The following is a 14,832-nucleotide window of genomic DNA, read 5'->3' as shown; positions in this document are numbered from 1 at the left end:
TTCGAGAAAGAGACTCAGGAGACTTTCACTTTTTATGCACTTCTCTGTTGTTGGAATGAAAGTATACATATGAATGCAATAACCACTGTGATTTAAAAATATATGAAAGAAAAAAGTCAATTGTGGTCAGGCCATGGTGAGCCTTGGATGACATTCTGATATACCTTTTTCTTCATTTATAAAGCCCCACATTACACTCTCACATTGCTTGACATTGAACCTAGGCTCACGGTGGACATTTAAAGGCCCACAACAACAATTGATTACAGGGAGGTGGGCCACATGGGATGGGATGGGAGAGGCTGGCAGTCCAGACTGCAGGAGTTCCAAATGGAGTCAAGCAGACCTTTCTACTGATCCATTTACCCATAATGAGTTGGGATAGCTTGCAGATGAAACTAAAATCAATGGCAAAAGTAAAGACAAAGTTTTTGTCTGTGCTACAAAGGTTAAAGGATCAAGCAGATGGAAAATACATCTTAGTCACTGGGATCACGCCCACCTCTCTAGGAGAAGGGAAGAGCACAGTTATGACTGGGCTGTGCAGGCTCTGACCATGCACCTGCACTTCACCTCTTTTGCCTGTATGAGGCAGCCTTCCCAAGGACCAACTTTTGGAGTGGAAAGAAGGAGTCATGGGTAGTGGATATGCCCTGGTCATCCCATGGAAGAGTTCAACCTTCACTAGACTGGAGATATCCATGCCATCACAGTTGCCAATAATTTACCAGCTGCTGTCATCGACCCAAAGATTCTGCATGAAAATGCACAGACAAGGCTCTGTAAAATCGGCTGATTGATTTAATGAATGGTGTCACAGAATTTTCAGAAATTCTCTGATTACTTGACTAAAAAAAAACTGGGAATAAATAAGACAGATCCAAGCACACTGACAGAAGAGGAAGTGAGTAAATTTGCCTGCCTCGACACCGACCCTTCCACCATCGCATGGCAGACAGTATTGAATAAAAATGACCGATTTCTACAAAAAAATAGATGTTGGCATGGATACAGTGATCTACACTGCCGGTGGGAATGTAAACAAGTACAACTACTATGGAAAACACTGTGGAGATTCCTTAAAGAACTAAAAGTACAACTACCATTTGATCTGGCAATCCCACTACTGGGTATCTACCCAGAGGAAAAGAAGTCATTTCACAAAAAAGATACTTGCACACACATGTTTATAGCAGCACAATTCACAATTGCAAAAATGTGGAACCAACCAAAATGCCCATCAATCAACAAGTGGGTAAAGAAACTAATATATATATGATGGAATACTACTCAGCCATAAAAAGGAATGAATTAATGGCATTCTCAGCAACCTGGATGAGATTGGAGACTATTATTCAAAGTGAAGTAACTCAGGAATGGAAAACCAAACATCATATGTTCTCACTGATATGTGGAAACTAAGCTATGAGGATGCAAAGGCATAAGAATGACACAATGGACTTTGGGGACTCAGGGAGAAAGAGTGGGAAGGGGATGAGGGATAAAAGACTACAAATTGGGTGCAGAGTATACTGCTCGGGTGATGGGTGCACCAAAATCTCACAGATGTGGTTTCATTGCATCTTTCATCAAAACTGTCAAAGCACTGGTCACCCCCAAATCATCAGTGTCACAGGCTGCCCAGTTTTGTCACAGATCACCACTAAAGAACTTACTCATGTAACCAAACACCACTTGTTCCCCAATAACCTATGGAAATAAAAAAATTTAATTAAAAAAATACAAACAACTGATTTCTACAAAAAATAACCATCAGGCAGGCAAACACAGAGAAAGGCTCCTCTTGGAAATGCTGTTTGACATCGTGGTGGCCAGCGAGATCATGGTGGTGCTGGCCCTTATGAACAGCCTCTCAGACATGAAGACATGGCTGGGAAGGATGGTGGTGGCCATCTGATGCAGACCCTGGAACGGACACCTGTATTCATGCACGTGGGCCCTTTTGCTAACATCACCCATGGCAATTCTTCAGTGTTGGCTGACAAAATTGCCCTGAAACTGGTTGTTGAAGAAGGATTTGTAGTGACTGAAGCTGGCTTTGGTGCTGACATTGAAATGGAGAAATTTTTCAACAAGTGTCAAGCTTCCAGCTTGGTGCCCAGTGTGGTTGTGTTGGTGGCAACGGTGCAAGCTCTGAAGATGCACAGTGGCGGGCCAAGTGTAACTGCTGGTGTTCCTCTTAAGAAAGAACATAAAGAAAAGAACATCCAGTTGGTGGCAGATGGCTGCCGTAACCTCTAGCAGCAAATTCAGATTGCTCAGCTCTTTGGGGTTCCCATTATGGTGACTCTGAAGGTCTTCAAGATCCACACCGGTGCTGAGATTGACTTCGTGTGTGAGCTCACAAAACGGGCTGGTGCCTTTGATGCAGTCCCTTGCTATCACTGGTCAGTTGGTAGAAAACGGTTGCGGACTTGGCTTGGGCTTTGAGAGAAGCTGCAAGTAAAAGAAGTTGATTCCATTTCCCGTATGATGTTCAGCTTCCAATTGTGGAAAAGATAAGAACCATGGCCCTGGCTGTCTATGGAGCCAAAGATATCCAACTCTCTCCTGAGGCACAAACCAAAATAGATTGTTAACACTCAACAGGGTTTCAGAAATTTGCCCATCTGCATGGCAAGGACCCACCTTTCTCTGTCTCACCAACCTGACACAAAAAAGTGTGCCAAGGGACTTCATTGTACCTCTCAGTGATGTCAAGGCCAGCATAGGTGCTGGGTTCATTGGCCCTTTGGTTAGAATGATGAGCATCGTGCCAGGACTGCCACTTGGCCCTGCTTTCATGACATAGACCTTGATATGGAAACAGAACAAATTAAACGCTTGTTCTAAGTGAACAAGGCTTTCATAGGAATTGATTCAGGTTCCTGAAACAGACTACTCCTTGCCTTTTTGCTGCAGTTAGAGAAGAAACTGAATTTTAAAAATGTCCTTTATGCAATGTTGGAGAAATGGTGAAATAGGTCAAGGATTTCTTCCTCATTGAAGGTGTATCCTATTCACAACAGAGTATAGTGTTCAGCAAAAGGACCTCCACCAAGTCTGAAAAAAACTAATTTACTTAAGTTTCAATAGAGTTTACATTATTTCTACTGCTTACACTTTAGAATGTTAATTTTATGGGACTAAGGGATTAAAAGAGTGTGAACTACAAGGTAACATTTTCCACTCTTGAGTTTTCTTTCTTTTTCCTTTTTTTTAAATTATACTTTAAGTTTTAGGGTACATGTGCACAATGTGCAGGTTAGTTACATATGTATACATGCGCCACGTTGGTGTGCTGCACCCAGTAACTCACCATTTAACAGTAGGTATATCTCCAAACGCTATCCCTCCCCACTTCCCCCACCCCACAACAGTCCCCAGAGTGTGATGTTACCCTTCCTGTGCCCATGTGTTCTCATTGTTCAATTCCCACCTGTGAGTGAGAACATGCAGTGTTTGGTTTTTGGTCCTTGCAATAGTTTGCTGAGAATGATGGTTTCCAGCTTCATCCATGTCCCTACAAAGGACATGAACTCATCATTTTTTATGGCTGCATAGTATTCCATGGTGTACATGTGCCACATTTTCTTAATCCATTCTATTATTGTTGGACATTTGGGTTGGTTCCAAGTCTTTGCTATTGTGAATAGTGCTACAATAAACGTACGTATGCATGTGTCTTTATAGCAGCATGATTTATAATCCTTTGGGTATATACCCAGTAATGGGATGGCTGGGTCAAATGGTATTTCTAGTTCTAGATCGCTGAGGAATCGCCACACTGACTTCCACAGTGGTTGAACTAGTTTATAGTCCCACCAACAGTGTAAAAGTGTTCCTATTTCTCCACATCCTCTCCAGCACCTGTTGTTTCCTGACTTTTTAATGATTGCCATTCTAACTGGTGTGAGATGGTATCTCATTGTGGTTTTGATTTGCATTTCTCTGATGGCCAGTGATGATGAGCATTTTTTCATGTGTCTTTTGGCTGCATAAATGTCTTCTTTTGAGAAGTGTCTGTTCATATCCTTCACCCCCTTTTTGACGGGGTTGTTTTTTTCTTGTAAATTTGTTGGAGTTCATTGTAGATTCTGGATATTAGCCCTTTGTCAGATGAGTAGATTGCAAAAATTTTCTCCCATTCTGTAGGTTGCCTGTTCACTCTGATGGTAGTCTCTTTTGCTGTGCAGAAGCTCTTTAGTTTAATTAGAACCCATTTGTCAATTTTGGCTTTTGTTGCCATTGCTTTTGGTGTTTTAGACATGAAGTCCTTGCCCATGCCTATGTCCTGAATGGTATTGCCTAGGTTTTCTTCTAGGGTTTTTATGGTTTTAGGTCTAACATTTAAGTCTTTAATCCATCTTGAATTAATTTTTGTGTAAGGTGTAAGGAAGGGATCCAGTTTCAGCTTTCTACATATGGCTAGCCAGTTTTCCCAGCACCATTTATTTAAAAGGGAATCGTTTCCCCATTTCTTGTTTTTGTCATGTTTGTCAAAGATCAGACAGTTGTAGATATGCGGCATTATTTCTGAGGGCTCTGCTCTGTTCCATTGGTCTATATCTCTGTTTTGGTAGTAGTACCATGCTGTTTTGGTTACTGTAGCCTTGTAGTATACTTTAAAGTCAGGTAGCGTGATGCCTCCAGCTTTGTTCTTTTGGCTTAGGATTGACTTGGCAATGCAGGCTCTTTTTTGGTTCCACATGAACTTTAAACTCTTGAGTTTTCTACTTTGTCTTTGAACAGAAAATAATCATGGACTTAGAAAACCAAACCCACACACAGAGTGGGATCAAGCCATTGCAAGCCCTGAAAGACCCTATGATCTACTTTAGTTTTTAGTTATAAAGCCTCACAAAACAAGCTCACGTTGCTTGATATTGATACCTAGGCCCATAATAAATTGTAAAAGTTCAAAACAGCAATTACTTACAGGAAGTTGAATGAGATGGGATATGATGAGAGAGGCAGATATGTATTAATAATGGGACAGAGGCCAAGAAACATCTCAGTTAGGGATCGTGGCTCAAACAGCTCTGGCTTCTGGTTTGCCTGCAATCCTCATACAGGAAATCACACGCTGTCTGCATCTTCATAAACCTGGGTTGGTTGCCAGTTCTCATTCCAGCCCTTGTAGGCATCTCCTAAATGACACAACACAGAATAGTGCTCTGAAGTCACGGAATCCCAGAAAGGCTCTACCCCTTTAGCAAGGGGCAGCTCTTTATCTTTGGACAGAAGAAGGAGGAAAGGTAAGGGTATGTACCAAGAACTCTCTTCTTTCCACAGCAAGTTATTGTTTCTGCTATAAGTTCACAAACCTGTGTTTCCACCTTGGGGTTCTGCATACAGAAGTTCATAAGTTTCCTTCAAGAAAAGGCAGGAGACATGAAGCTTCCTTCTAGAAACTGAGTGCTGGCAGCCCAGACTGCGGGAGTTTCAAATGGGGTCAGCAGAGCTTTCTCCCTCTGATCCATCTCTCCATATCACCCCCTTTATTCCAACTATTCAATCTGCTTTCATGGAGATAATGATGCTTTTTAAATTCATTTAAGGAGCAAGGGGATATGCAGGCATTCCTTCCTACAGCTGAGCTGTGGTTAAGGGGTCTTATTATTTTACTTACTTTTCAAAGTTATTCTTCTTTGCCTATCTGGAAAGGTCTAAGGAAGAAACAGATGGTCCAAAATGAAATAAATGAGGAGTGTTTCATGAGGGGACTATGTACAAAGATGGACAGGGTTAAGGGGAAAAGACAATGCCTAGGGAAGCACCCTAAATGGCAATGGTGTAGCACTACTTCCTCCCCTAAGCTTAAAGGGACAGGGAAGGAGCAGTTACCATTGAGAGCACAGCCATAGCCATAGCTGTAGCTGTAGGGTTGGGAGAGGATGAGCAGGCAGGTGGAGAAGCCCTGCATCACCAACACACAGCCACAAAGGCAGAGGCCCAGGAGGTGAAAATTCCAAATCACTCCCCTCCTGCCTTCCAGTCTCCTACCAGTGTCTCTCAGTGTCTCAGTTCAACCAGAAACCAAAAGGAAAAGAATATCACTGATGAGGTACAGAGAAGCCACCCTCTTGGGATGTCAAACAGGGTAGAGAAGATTGGGAAGCAAATCCTCATGGCAAATGAAACTATCCCTCTCACCTTTTTATATCTTCCTCCTACCTCCTGGGGTTTTCTCTCTCTAAATCTCATTGAATCATGTCTCATTTAATCTCTATCAGAGTTATTTTTTTATGTTTGGAAATTCTTTCTCTATTGTCGATTTTATGGAGAAATACCTGCATTTATCAAAAATGCCTAGGAAATGAAATGTAATTTTAAAAAGAGAAAACATATTCCTTTTTGTTAGAATGTAAGTTTGGCTGCTCTAAAAGAAACACGAAGTAGGAATATCTTAAACAAGAAAGTACAGTTGTCCCTCCATGTCAGTTGGTTCTGAATCCCTAGATTCAACAAACCACAGGTAGAATATATTCCAAAAAAAGGAGGACAGGAGTAGCTGTATAGGTACTGAACAGGTACAGACTTTTCTTTCTTGTCATTATTTCCTAAACAATACCATATAACAATTATTTACATAGCACTTACATTTTAATAGGTATTATAAGTGATCTAGAAATAATTTAAAGTATAAAGGAGAAAGTTCATAGGTTATATTCAAATACTACATCATTTTCTATAAGGAAATTGAGCATGGGCAGATTTTGGTGTGTGCAGGGGTTCTAGAACTAATCCCCTGTGGATACCCAGGAGTGACTGTATTTAAGACCTGAGCTGGAGGCTCCAAGGCATCAGACATTAGGACTCCAAAAATTGCTGCTCCCTAATGTCTAGAGAGTTGCCCTCATTCTTGTGGTCCTACTGCCTGCCAACCACCTCAGCATTCCAGCCTGATGGAGAAGGAAGAGGGGAAGGGAAGGCTGTGCTCCTTCTATTGATCCCATGAGCCAGAACTTGCTTACATCACATCTTCTTACTTCCCATTGACCAGAACCTGGTGATACAATGTCATCCAGCATCCAGGAAAACTGGAATGTGTGTCCTTGTGCTGCTTTTAAATGCTCAGAATTGTTGTTTGACTGAAAAGGAAAATGGATATGGGGCAATGGAGTAGGCTCTAAAGCTCCTGATTATCTCAGATTCTATGCTCACATCAAGATTTTTCAGGAGGTCCTCAAAAATAATGATTAATGAAGCAGAAAACAGTAGAGAAGTCTCATGCAGGGCTCCATGGACCAGGAGCTTATACTGGATCTGCTCTTCACAGTGTGATCTCAGGAAGATCCTTTGATTCTTTAAGCCTCAGCAGCTTCTTGTGTCATAGGAGGATATTACAATAGATGGTCTTTGAGGAACACATGATAAATGCTGGCAATACTACAGTGAACCCGAACAGGCATAGCTTAGTTTTTATGGAGCTTCAGGTTTTGTGAGGAAGACAAATATATCATATCCTAAAAATAAGCGGACAAACTCTTAATCTTAAGTGTCCTCAATGTGGTTAACAGAGGTTCTGGTTTTCTGTTAATTTCCTTTTCAGTACAACAAAGGCTGTGGCAGCTTGTATCTCTAAGAGAGCTCAGGATGGATGCATCCACTCCTGATGCTCCTTTGTACTCCCAGAGGAGGGTGTGTCTTCTTTCCACCTGGAGGCCTCCAGCCCCTGTGCATCCTTGGCATTCCAGAGCAAAGGCAGCCTTTGTGATGCAGAAAGGAGCTCCTCAATTTGTTCCTAATTGGTTTTCACTCAACTCTATTTGGTTCCCTATTTGATTTGCTTCTCATTCTCTATCTGGAGTTTGTTTAGGTTAGCTTTTTTTTTTTCAATCCAAACTTTTGACTGCCAACTTGGGTTAAATTTGAGAGTCATTCCTCTGCCTTCCCCCTCTATCATGTATAATAGACATACAGTGGTGCTGGGTCCAAAGGGCTGGTGAAAAGGGTAGACCTTGAGGCAGCTCTGCTGGGTCCAAATCTGCACTTTGTAAGGCCAGGGACAAATAACTCACTCTTTTTGTGCTCTAATTGCATTCTCTGCCATATAGGAATAATACTAACTCTTACCTCCTAGGCTCTTGAGAGCATTAAGACAATCCCTAATAAACTCTCAATCAGCTGCTGTTTTTCAGCCAGATATGAGCTAGTCCTGTTTCACCAGTTGAAATCTACATGAACATCTCTTTTTTCATTCCAAGCGCTGAACTCCTATTTCCTCTCATGGACTCCTCTCACACAAATGTTTGCATCAACAGAGAAAGTCTACCAAAGATCTCCTATGAGACAGAATCAAGTTGTTTTGCACTGTGTACACCCAGCGGAACACTTAGGAGTCCTCCAAAGATATTGCTACATTTCAATTACCTCTTTCAGCGGCACTCAGACCTCACCCACGCTTACTCTTTCCTCTTCTATATTGCTGAGCAGTTCAGCTCAGACCACACCCTACCCCAACACTGTGTACAAAAGAGATTCTAGGGGCTCAGCAAAGCCACACTGAGTCCTCATTTCAAAGGCACATCAGTAGTCAACTTCAGGTATTTGGGCACATATCAGTAATGCCTTTTAACACAGACAGAACAAATAAAATTCTGATGAATGAAATTTTTACATCTCATTATATGTGTGTGTTCCAATGCCTTTAATTGTGTTTTTATTTTTATTTTCCTTTTAATCCAAAGCTATCACTACCATTAGGCTCTTCATTCATGCATTTATTCACTGAATGAATATTTACACAAAACACAGTGTGCTTCACATGGAGCTAGGCACTGGGGATATAAAAGTGCTCCTCTCCGTAATGACAGACACACACTGAGCCATTCCTAGCTCACCAGGCCCAGTCATCATCACACTTGTCCTAGCAAGACGTCACATTTTCCTCATGTAAATAATGCCTAACCTTCATTTTCATCCATGATGACCACTTTTATCATGAAGGTGTCCACTTCTTTATCCAAACTCCTACACTCGAGAGAAAATTTCTGACCAGGACCGAGTAATGCTTGGATCCACAGCCCTGGCCAGTTGAGTGGGGATGTTTTCATCATAATGTTATTCCCATGTCAGTAGAGAAATTGTGTTGCAATAGAGAGAGCCCAGGCTTTAGAGTCACCAAGAACTGGATTTGAAACTGGAGTTCAGCACTCCTCACCTTTTGACAGGTGGCTTATTCTCTGCAAGCCTGTTTCTCTCCTCTGTAAAATGGGGACAATAATTCTCATATAATAGAATGTATGTGAAATCAGAGATCACACAACTGCTGATCACATCTTTTTTGTGTTCCCAGGGGCACCAGACTAGGGTTTCTGTGCATGGATCCAACCATCCCAGCCTTGGGTACAGAACTGACATCAATCAATAGGACTGAGGAGACCCATCTTCAACATTGTGGCATGGAGATCATGATCCTCATGTTGCTGCTCTTCATCGTTGACCTGGTCCAGCTGGCAGGAAATGCAGTCATTTCCTCTGGCTCCTGGGATTCCGCATGCACAGGAACACCTTCTCCCTCTACACCCTCAACCTGGCCGGGGCCGACTTCTTCCTCTGCTCCCAGGTTTTAGAAATTGTGAATTTCTACTGTGACTTTTTCCTTTCCATCTCCACCTATTTCACCCCTGTGATGACCTTTCTCTACTTTACAGGCCTGAGCATGCTGGGCTCCATCAGCACCAAGCACAGCCTGTCCATCCTGTGGCCCATCTAGTACCGCTGCCGCCACCCCACACACCTGTCAGCGGTCGTGTGTGTCCTGCAATGGGCCCTGTCCCTGCTGCAGAGCATCCTGGAGTGGATGTTCTGTGGCTTCCTGTTTAGTGGTGCTGATTCTGTTTGGTGTGAAACATCAGATTTCATCACAGTCACGTGGCTGATTTTTTTTATGTGTGGTTCTCTGCCGGTCCAGCCCGGTCCTGCTGGTCAGGATCCTTTGTGGATCCCGGAAGATGCCCTTGACCAGGCTGTACATGACCATCCTGCTCAGAGTGCTGGTCTTCCTCCTCTGCGGCCTGCCCTTTGGCATTCAGTGATTCCTATTTTTCTGGATCCACGTGGATTTGTCACGTTCGTCTAGTTTCCATTTTCCTGTCCACTCTTAACAGCAGTGCCAACCCCGTCAATTACTTCTTCATGGGCTCCTTTAGGCAGCTTCAAAACAGGAAGACTCTCTAGCTGGTTCTCCAGAGGGCTCTGCAGGACACACCTGAGGTGGAAGAAGGCAGATGGCGGCTTCCTGAGGAAACCCTGGAGCTGTCATGAAGCAGATTGGGGCCATGAGGAAGAGCCTCTGCCCTGTCAGTCAGACGGCACTTTGAGAGCAACACTGCCCTGCCACCTTGACAATTATATGTGTTTTTCTCATCTTTGTGCCTCAGAAATGCCTCAGTGATTCCCTCAATATCTTCAAATAGTTTTATTTTTAATCTCACATTTCTAGTTTTACTCAGAGAAATCATTAATTTGAAAGTACACTGTTTAGATCCTTCTTCATATTACCAACAAATTTCCCCTGTTATCTTCCATTAAATTTTTCTTACTGAAAACTTTCACGTTCAACTTTTATGGGAATGGAAAGAATTCCTGTCTAGAACTGGAAAACCTTTTTTTTTATAACTATTTCCTACTGGACAGTATTGAAGGGAAAATTCCTTATCTTTCTCTCGGACTATGTTCACCTAAAAACCATGTTCCCTTCTATGATTAGGGGTATTGCTGCAGGGAGGAAGCTCATTCTGGATAAGTGAGTTCGGCTGCCTCTGAATTTCATTGAATTCTCAGATACAGGGGAAAATAATGTCCTTAGAGACAGATTCTCTGTATTCATAAAAACAGTCTAGGAAATTGGTTTTATGGAAAGTCCTGTGCTGTCATTTGTCCATGGCACGGTGACATGTTGGCCTTGGTTTCAAGTTAAGATAACCACAGCTCCTTCCCCTTGAGAACTAGTAAGTGCTTATTTAGCTTTCCTGGACAAAGGGACGAGTGTAGAGTCTACAAATATGCCCCATGAGTTCTAATTTGGCCATTTGCAACCTCAGTATTGGTTTCAATGTAGAAATTATCTTAAAACCATTTATTATTTGCTGACAGATTCCTTCAATTGTACAGGAATTCTGGATACTTCCCATTTTTGTACAAGTTGTTCTGGCTGTAACTTTCAGTTAGTTTCATGGCCAGTCACTATCAGAAGCAAGATTGAAGGTATTTGACCTTTCCATGATAATGTCAATTACAGTATCTAGATAATAGCTTAGCATTGCAACATAATTCTGATACATGCTGCAATACAGATGAACCTTGAGAACATTGTGCCAGACACAAAAGAACAATATTGTAAGTTCAAATTTTTCTGGTATCTAATCTAGGAAAATTGATGAACACAAAAAATAGATTAGGAGGAACCTGATGGTGAGGGATGGGGAGAATATGAAATCATTATTTAATGAGCACAAAAATTTTTGTTTGCTAACAGTTACATCTCATTGGCAATGTACTTCATGCTACTGAGTTATACACTAAAAAATCGTTAACGTAGTAAAACGTATGTTACATAAATTTTACCATAATTAAAACCATTTCATTATGAAAACTTAGGATCAGTACAAACTCAGGACTCTTCTCTGCCATTAGTTATTCTTTCCACAGGTAACTCAAGCAGACAGAAGAGACCACCAAGAGAAGATGGGACATCACAGTGGGCTCTGTGCTGCTCACAGGCAGTGAGGATGCCCCTCAGATTGACCCTCACAGAAGGGAGCTGACAAATGCAATTTGAGTACTCAGGAGACAGTATAAAGTAGCTATGAAAGTGGTAAAGAAATCTATTGTTTTCCATTTTTCCAAAAAATAAAATGCATCGATGGCTCTTATAACACTGTTCAGCATATAGAACTCAGGCCTTCTGAATCCAGATTGATTGCTCTTCCAGGCCCAGCTCTTTGCTGATTCTGTATCCTATATGTGCACGCTTGATTTATAAACACCATAGTAGGACTTGGCTGTATGTGAGGGTTCTTGCAGGTCAGAGGAAGCAGGAAGACAGTGCTTGCAGCCAATGCTCCAGGCATGGGGTTTAGATGTGATGTCATCAGTTCAGAATGGGGGTTACTAGGAGAGTCCACCCTGAGAGTTTGTGGTATCATCAATTGCACAGCTTCAGCTAACAATTTTGTCCATAATGAGGAGCACTGGAGAGAAATTTCACCTGAAAATTGAACCAAGCTCTCTCTGGGCAACTGGTTATTTTGATTTCAGTAATATTCCTTTTTCTTTTCACTGTAAGAATACTTTAAGCTCATATAAGATATCATATTATCTTCTAACCTATATGCCAAGTTTACAAACTTCTTTCAGGCATACCCCATGTTCTCATTCTTGGTGACTTCCGTATCCATGGAGGTAGTCCATACAATGAACTGACCTTTCAGTTGTTTTTTAACTTTTCATTCTCAATGAATTGTAGACTAATAAGAAGTTACAAAAAAATGGAGAGTTCCTGTATACCCATCAACCAACCTATAGCAATAATGACATGTTACATAAATGTATTATCAAAACAATGAAATTAATATCAGTACAATACAGTTATCTACAATACAAATCTTATCAGATTTCACCAGTATTTACATGCACTCATTTTTTTAGGGGTGAGATACACCTTTGCGTATAATTCTATAACATTTTGATCCCCCTCTCCACCTCCACAGAAGGAAGGGTCCTCTGTACACTTGGAGGCCTCCTGCACCTGTGAGTTCTCTGGATTCCAGAGCAATGGCTGCCTTTCAGGCAGAAAAGGGCTCTTAGATTCTGCTATCTGTTCTTAATTGGCTTTGACCCTGTTCTGTCTTGTTCCTTATTTAATTGGCTTCTTTTCTCTGTTCCTGGAATTTGCTCATGCTTTTTTTTCATGCACAATTTTGACTGTCGTCTTGGATTTAACTGGGAATTACTTTGCTACCCACTCCAATTCATGTGTAAGTGATACACAGTGGTGCTGGGTCCAAAGTGCTGGTCAAAAACATGGACCGTGAGGCAGTCTTGCTGGGTTCAAATCCATACTATGTAAGACTAGGAACAAATAACTCATCTGTTTTGTACTCCAATTCCATTCTCTCCAAAATGAGAACACTGATTCTTACCTCACAGGCCTCTGAAAGGATTAAAAGACAGTACCCAGTAGAATCTCAATCTGCTGCTGTTATTCACCCGGATGGGAGTTATATGCTCTCTCTAGTGGAAAGCTGTAGGAGTACCTCTCTCTACATTCCAAGCCCTGCACTTTTTCAACTTCCCCTTATAGACTCCTCTCACAGAAAAGCTTTCATCAGCAAACTCTGCTCAAGATCTCCTAGGAGAAGGAATGGAGTAGGTTTATATTATACACACCACAGCACATCACTTAGTAGTCCTTCATAGATTCTCCCACAATTCAAATACCTGTTTTCAGTGGCACTCAGTTCTCACCCTCATCCTCTTCCTCCTCTATTTTGCTGTGCTGTCATATTACAGGTTCCCTGGTAAAATTCTTCATCTCCTTCCATTCCAATTCCATTTTCATTTTCACTGTAAGGATCTTTGCCTGCATCACAGGCCAATATGCCCAGTGCCATTAGCACCAAGTGCTGCCTGTCCATCCTGTGGCCCACCATCTGGTATTACTGCAGCCATGCAGGATCCCTGTCAATGATCATGTGTGCTCTTCTCTGGGCCCTATCCCTGCTGCTGAAACTCCTGGAGGGTTACTACTGTGCTGTATGTGTGCCACATTTTCTTTATCCAATTAACTATGGATAGACACATTGATTTCATGTCTTTGCTATTGTGAATAGAATTGCAATGAACATACAAGTGCAGGTGTCCTTTTAGTAGAACGATTTATTTTCTTTTGGATATATACCCAGTAGTGAGATTACTGAATCAAATAGTAGTTCTAAGTTATTTGGGAAATCTCCAAACTGCTTTCCACAGTGGCTGAACTAATTTACATATCCTCCAACAACATATAAGCATTCTCTTTTCTCTGCAGCCTCACCAGCATCTGTTGTTTTTTGCTGGAGTGCAGCAGCATGATCTCGGCTCACTGCAACCTCCGCCTCCCAGGTTTAAGCGATTCTCTACCTCAGCTTCCTGAGTAGCTAGGATTACAGGCACCCACCACCATGCCCGGCTAATTTTTGTATTTTTAGTAGAGACGGGGTTTCATCATCTTGGCCAGGCTGGTCTTGAACTCCTGATCTCATAATCCACCCACCTCGACCTCCCAAATTGTTGGGATTACAGGCGTGAGCTACCGCACCCTGCCAGTTTTTTGACTTTTTAATAACAGCCATTCTGACTGGTGTGAGATGGTATCTCCTTGTGGGTTTGATTTATAATTCTGATGATTAGTGATGTGGAGCATTGTTTTATACTTTTGTTGGCTGCTTGTACGTCTTCTTATGAGAAGTGTCTACTCATGTCTTTTGCCCATTTTTTCACACAGCTATTTGGTTTTTGCTTGTTGAATTGCTTAAATTCCTTATTAATCCATCTTGAGTTAATTTCTGTATGTGGTAACAGGTAAGGATCCAGTTTCATTCCTCTGCATATGGCTAGCCAGCTATCTCAGCACCATTTATTGAATAAGGAGTCCTTTTCCCATTGCTTATTTCTGACAATACTGTGGAAGATCTGAGGGTGATAGGTGTGCAGCTTTATTTCTGCATTCTATATTCTGTTCCATTGGTCTGTGTGTCTGTTTTTATACCAGTTCCATGCTGTTTTGGTTACTCTAGGCTTATAGTATAGTTTTTAGTCAGGTAATGTAATGCATGCAGCTTT

The 14,832-nt window shown here is 41.8% G+C and overlaps 2 pseudogenes; both read left to right on the top strand.

Moving 5' to 3' along the window:
- Positions 1-292: 292 nt before the first annotated feature.
- LOC100609113 (monofunctional C1-tetrahydrofolate synthase, mitochondrial-like) lies at positions 293-2,853 on the top strand (annotated as a pseudogene).
- A 6,451-nt stretch (positions 2,854-9,304) lies between these two features.
- On the top strand, positions 9,305-10,290 carry LOC107967274 (mas-related G-protein coupled receptor member X3-like; annotated as a pseudogene).
- The last annotated feature ends 4,542 nt before the right edge of the window (positions 10,291-14,832 follow it).

The sequence above is a fragment of the Pan troglodytes genome, chromosome 9 (genome assembly GCF_028858775.2).
Source record: "Pan troglodytes isolate AG18354 chromosome 9, NHGRI_mPanTro3-v2.0_pri, whole genome shotgun sequence".
Taxonomy (NCBI): domain Eukaryota; kingdom Metazoa; phylum Chordata; class Mammalia; order Primates; family Hominidae; genus Pan; species Pan troglodytes.
This window is presented reverse-complemented; position numbering and strand designations above follow the sequence as displayed.